We start from the raw sequence: 6,098 nt of genomic DNA, 5'->3' as shown, positions 1-6,098 counted from the left end.
TATAGGCATATTAAGTTAAATGCTAAACTTTACAGAGAAAAGAAAATAGACATAGATACAAGGACTGTAAATAAAACACATTGGGATGATGCTGAAAAATTAATTTAGGACATACCAGTTTCACAGAGACAAGTAAAGAGAGAGCAGTAGTCTTGTAAAAAGCCAAAGTGCAAACAAGAAGCAAGAATACTCTAAGCATGCCTTAGGAAGAGAATTGTGAAATTGTATAGTATGAAGTGTGTTTTTAATCGTGTTCTCGTGTGTGTCTTGTGAAAGAGGGTCGTGTATTTATAGTGTGAAAGTCATGAGAAAATAAGGTAAGAAAATAATAGAAGCCTGATTGTCAATCAATTACATAAGACTCCCCTTAATTAAGGGATTCAGATTCAAACGGTACAAACTAATTAAGGAAAGAAATTAAACAAACCTTTTGCAAAGTAGCAAATAAGAGGCAAGTACATGGAAGTTATTTAAGGACAGGGTCTTGACAGTACACGGTTTATGCTAATAAGGCAAGAGAATCATTTGACAGCCAATAAATCACAAAAGTCTGAAATTTGGTATGAGTGAACCAAGTCACAAAAATAAAGAAGGGTTTTACCTAAGCCAAATCATCTAGGGAATCGGTAAAAGATGGAAGGAAAGTCAATCAAGCTATATTCAGAAGGAGGTATACGCTAATTGCAAATTTAAAGACCAATTGGAGGGAAATTCATCATATATAAGGAGCATGTGAGTATGAAAGAAGACTGTCGTGTAAATCAGCATAAAAATCCAGTAGAAGAGTTTAGAAGAGTTTATCAAAAGTCAGAATCATAGGAAACTCCGAAATTATCCTAAAAGAGTTGGAGGTTTTGAAATAAGAATCCTAGTTCAGGAAAATCACAAAAAGAGAGCAAGCAATTGGATCAAAACATGTATAGCAAAGCAACATGCAATCACAGTAGAAGGATTCAAAGCACACAATGGCAAATACTGATAAGAACAACAGGAGAAACATGTTTAGAAGAACCCTAAAAAGGCTCAGTAGAAGGCAGACAAAGAACCATAAGAACTTAGCATGGAAAATATAGTAGAGAAATACAAGAATCGCCAGAAAAGATATAGCAGAAAAGCATATAGGAAAACACAGTATGACAAACATATAAGAACATGATAAAATACAGTAGAAAAATCTACAAGACAATAGTATAGAAAACACAGAGGACACAACAGAGGCAAACACAAAGAAGAAAAATCATAAAAAACTTTTAAACATTTTCCAGAAAACCCTAAATCAGAAAAGAAGGGTTTTAAAAGTAATTTTCAAAGGAAAATTTAGGGAAATCGTTTTAAAAGTTCAAGTATGGCATAGATACACAACGGATCTAAAAAGAATCGGAGAAAACCTCGTAGGCTTAGGGTTTCAGAGGAACCCTAGGATGAGAAAGGCTTGGAAAAGGTCCGATCTAAGTCGGATAAGGTCGGAATCAGACTCAGGAGGCTAGGATATGCCGGAGCAGGGCCGGAGATGGCCGGAAACCTTGAATCGGCGAAGGTCTGGGTGAAGGCCTTCGAGGTCTGGTCTCGAACCTTCACGTATCAGGCACATGAGGGTAATAGGAGGTGAGTATAGGTCGTCCATGGCCTGAGAGGCCATGGATTTCGGTGAGTCGGAGGTTGAAGAGGGTGGAAGCGATTAGGGTTTCAGGAACATTCGAGAGCGTTTGAGAGGGGGGAAGGTATTCATAGGCGGCTGCCCGGTCGAAATGAGGGAATTAGGTTAGGGTTGGGGGATTAAAAAAGGTAAGGAGTGATCGTGGCCGTTGATCAGGTTGATCAATGGCCTAGATTAAAAGGGGTTGGGGTCGGGTAATATAGACGGGTTAATAGTTGGGGTTAAGTGGGATTGGGCTGGTCCGTAATTGGGCTGGAAATTGGGTCAATTAGGGGGTTAATTTAGGCTATAATTGGAATACCAAATGGGCTGTAATTGAAATGAAATGAGGCTAGCTTTTAAATAGCCAGTTTTACCCTTTTTATTTTTTATAAATAGCAATAATAATTTTAAGATCAAATTAAAAGCACTAAACTACTTAATAATATATAAATATTAATCAAAAAAATACTGGAAATAATTTCATAATTGCAAAATGCTGTTAATCGTAAAATAGGCTAAAGTTGCAATTACATGCAATTTTAGCTTTAAAAATACCAAATAAATTCGTAAAAATATGCAAAAATTACCTTAATTATATTTTGGTGTAAATATGGAAATAAAATAGGTTAATCACAAAAAAGGATAACATTTGGGGATAATTACTGATTTTGTATAGCCAAAATGGGCAATAAATCGATTTTAAAATCTTTAAAAATTAGAGAAAAATACCAAAATTCTTGGGCATGCTTTTATATGCATACACATGCTATTTGGAAAGTATTTTGAGTATAAAAATACATAGGGAAAAATTGGGTATCAACAGCTGCCCCTCTTTACCCGGGAAGGATGAAAGAGTTGTCGGGTAAAGATATGATGGCCAATTTTGACCGAACGAAGCGGTTTGAAGAATTTTGACCGAGCTCTAGTCCCTGAGCTGCCTACATATCCCTGGTCTTAGTAGAATCAGGTCATATGTAGTTCAGGATCCATTGGCGGACTATTGCCGATGGAGATTTCGAAAGACGGACGCAATGTTCAGGTTGAGAAGGATGGTCGGAGTCTGACAGGCTGCGGGAATTGGAGCGGGATCGCTCCTGCTGAGAAGGCCGTTGCTAGCCGGTGTACCTGCAAGTGAGTAATACCAGCATATATGGTGCATAAATTTAAACGTGATGCAAGTTCCCATTGGACCATGAATGTTGTCTTTGGACGGTTGGGATGATGTCCTCGTACCATGACGTCCTGGGCCATGAAGCGTATAATAAAGGATTCGCAGGCTATGAAATGATGTTCTCGGGCCATGAGAATGATGCCTGCGAACCATGATGCCTTTGAATAATGATATGCAAGAGATAAAACGGGGTCCTCAGGCCAAGGCATGGCGTTCTCGGGCCATGAAAATGGTGCCTCCGAACAATGACGCCTTTGGACAATTTGGCGATTTTTCTGCCCATGAAATGCAGGATTTGGCGATATTTCAGCCGATGTAAAGTGTAAATATAAATGACGATCTTCTGGCTATGCGAGAAAGAATAAAGTGGCGGTGTTTCAGCCATGCAGATGTAAATAAAAGTGGCAATATTTCAGCCGATGCAGGATTTAAACAAAGGTGGCGGCATTTCAGCCATGCAGGATTTAAATAGAGGAGGCGGTATTTCAGCCATGCAGATGTAAATAGAAGTGGCGATATTTCAGCCGATGCGAGGTTTAATCAAAATGGCGATATTTCAGCCGATGTAAAGTGTAAATATAAATGGCGATCTTTCAGCCGATGTAAAGATTTGAATAATATGGCGGTATTTCAGCAGATGTAAAGTGTAAATATAAATGGCGATCTTTCAGCCGATGTAAAGATTTGAATAATATGGCGATATTTCAGCCGATGTAAAGTGTAAATATAAATGGCGATCTTTCAGCCGATGTAAAGATTTGAATAATATGGCGATATTTCAGCCGATGCAATTATGGAGGTAGAGCTTAACCTCGGAAGGCAGAATAGTAGCCTTATGCAATGCAAGAAGCGCAGATGGAGGTAGAGCTTAACCTCGGAAGGCAGAATAGTAGCCTTATGTAATTATGGAGACAAAGCTTAGTCTAGGAAGGCAGAATGGTAGCCTTATACAATGTAGAAAATGCAAATGGAGGTAGAGTTTAACCTCGGAAGGCAGAATAGTAGCCTTATGCAATTATGGAGACAGAGCTTAGTCTCGAAAGGCAGAATGGTAGCCATTATGCAATGCAGAGAAATGCAAGTGGAGACAGAGCTTAGTCTCGGAAGGCAGAAAGGTAGCCTTATGCAATGCAGCAAATAAAGGTGAATAGTAACGAAATCTCTTAGCTGATAGATGATAGCTGATAGCTGATTGCGNCTAAATCGGAAAAGAAGGGTTTTGAAAGTAATTTTTAAAGGAAAATTTAGGGAAATCGTTTAAAAGTTCAAGTATAGCATAGATACACAATGGATCCAAAAATAATCGGAGAAAACCTCGTAAGGTTAGGGTTTCAGAGGAACCCTAGGATGAGAAAGTCTTGGAAAAGGTCCGATCTAAGTCGGATAAGGTCGGAATCAGACTCAGGAGGCTAGGATATGCCGGAGCAGGGCCGGAGATGGCCGGAAACCTTGAATCGGCGAAGGTCTGGGTGAAGGCCTTCGAGGTCTGGCCTCGAACCTTCAAGTATCAGGCACATGAGGGCAATAGGAGGTGAGTATAGGTCGTCCATGGCCTGAGAGGCCATGGATTCCGGTGAGTCGGAGGTTGAAGAGGGTAGAGGCGATTAGGGTTTCAGGAACATTCGAGAGCGTTTGAGAGGGGGGAGGGTATTCAGAGGCGGCTGCCCGGTCGAAATGAGGGAGTTAGGTTAGGGTTGGGGGATTAAAAAAGGTAAGGAGTGATCGTGACCGTTGATCAGGTTGATCAACGGCCTAGATTAAAAGGGGTTTGGGTCGAGTAATATAGACAGGTTAATGGTTGGGGTTAAGTGGGATTGGGCTGGTCCGGAATTGGGCTGGAAATTGGGTTAATTAGGGGGTTAATTTAGGCTATAATTGGAATACCAAATGGCTGTAATTGAAATGAAATGAGGCTAGCTTTTAAATAGCTAGTTTTACCCTTTTTTTATTTTTTGATAAATAGCAATAATGATTTTAAGATCAAATTAAAAGCACTGAACTAGTTAATAATATTAAATATTAATCCAAAAATACTGGAAATAATTTCATAATTGCAAAATGCTGTTAATCGTAAAATAGGCTAAAGTTGCAATTACATGCAATTTTAGCTTTAAAAATACCAAATAAACTCGTAAAAATATGCAAAAATTACCTTAATTATATCTTGGTGTAAATATGGGAATAAAATAGGTTAATCACAAAAAGGATAATTTTTGGGGATAATTACTGATTTTGTATAGCCAAAATGGGCAATAGATCGATTTTAAAATCTTTAAACATTAGGGAAAAATACCAAAATTCTTGGGCATGCTTTTATATGCATACACATGCTATTTTGAAAGTATTTTGAGTATAAAAATACATAGGGAAAAATTGGGTATCAACAGTTACCCCTCTTTACCCGGGAAGGATGAAAGAGTTGTCGGGTAAAGATATGATGGCCAATTTTGACCGGACGAAGCGGTTTGAAGAATTTTGACCGAGCTCTGGTCCTTGAGCTGCCTACATATCCCCGGTCTTAAAAGAATCAGGTCATATGTAGTTTAGGATCCATTGGCGGACTTTGCCGATGGAGATTTCGAAAGACGGACGCGAGGTTCAGGTTGAGAAGGATGGTCGGAGTCTGATAGGCTGCGGGAACTGGAGCGGGATCGCTCCTGCTGAGAAGGCTGTTGCTAGCCGGTGTACCTACAAGTGAGTAATACCAGCATATATGGTGCGTAATTTTAAACGTGATGCAAGTTCCCATTGGACCATGAACGTTGTCTTTGGACGGTTGGGATGACGTCCTCGGACCATGACGTCCTGGGCTATGAAGCGTATAATAAAAGATTCGCAGGCTATGAAATGATGTTCTCGGGCCATGAGAATGATGCCTCCGAACTATGACGCCTTTGAATAATGATATGCAAGAGATAAAACAGGGTCCTCAGGCCATGGCATGGTGTTCTCGGGCTATGAAAATGGTGCCTCCAAACAATGACGCCTTTGGACAATTTGGCGATCTTTCAGCCCATGAAATGCAGGATTTGGCGATATTTCAGCCGATGTAAAGTGAAAATATAAATAGCGACCTTCCGGCTATGCGAGAAAGAATAAAGTGGTGGTGTTTCAGCCATGCAGATATAAATAAAAGTGGCGATATTTCAGCCGATGCAGGATTTAAACAAAGGTGGCGGTATTTCAGCCATGCGGGATTTAAATAAAAGTGGCGATAGTTCAGCCGATGCGAGGTTTAAACAAAATGGCGATATTCAGCCGATGTGAAGTGTAAATATAAATGGCGAT

The sequence above is a fragment of the Nicotiana attenuata genome, chromosome 6 (genome assembly GCF_001879085.1).
Source record: "Nicotiana attenuata strain UT chromosome 6, NIATTr2, whole genome shotgun sequence".
NCBI classification, from domain to species: Eukaryota; Viridiplantae; Streptophyta; class Magnoliopsida; order Solanales; family Solanaceae; genus Nicotiana; species Nicotiana attenuata.
The sequence above is the reverse complement of the archived record's forward strand: the minus strand, read 5'-3'. Positions refer to the sequence as shown.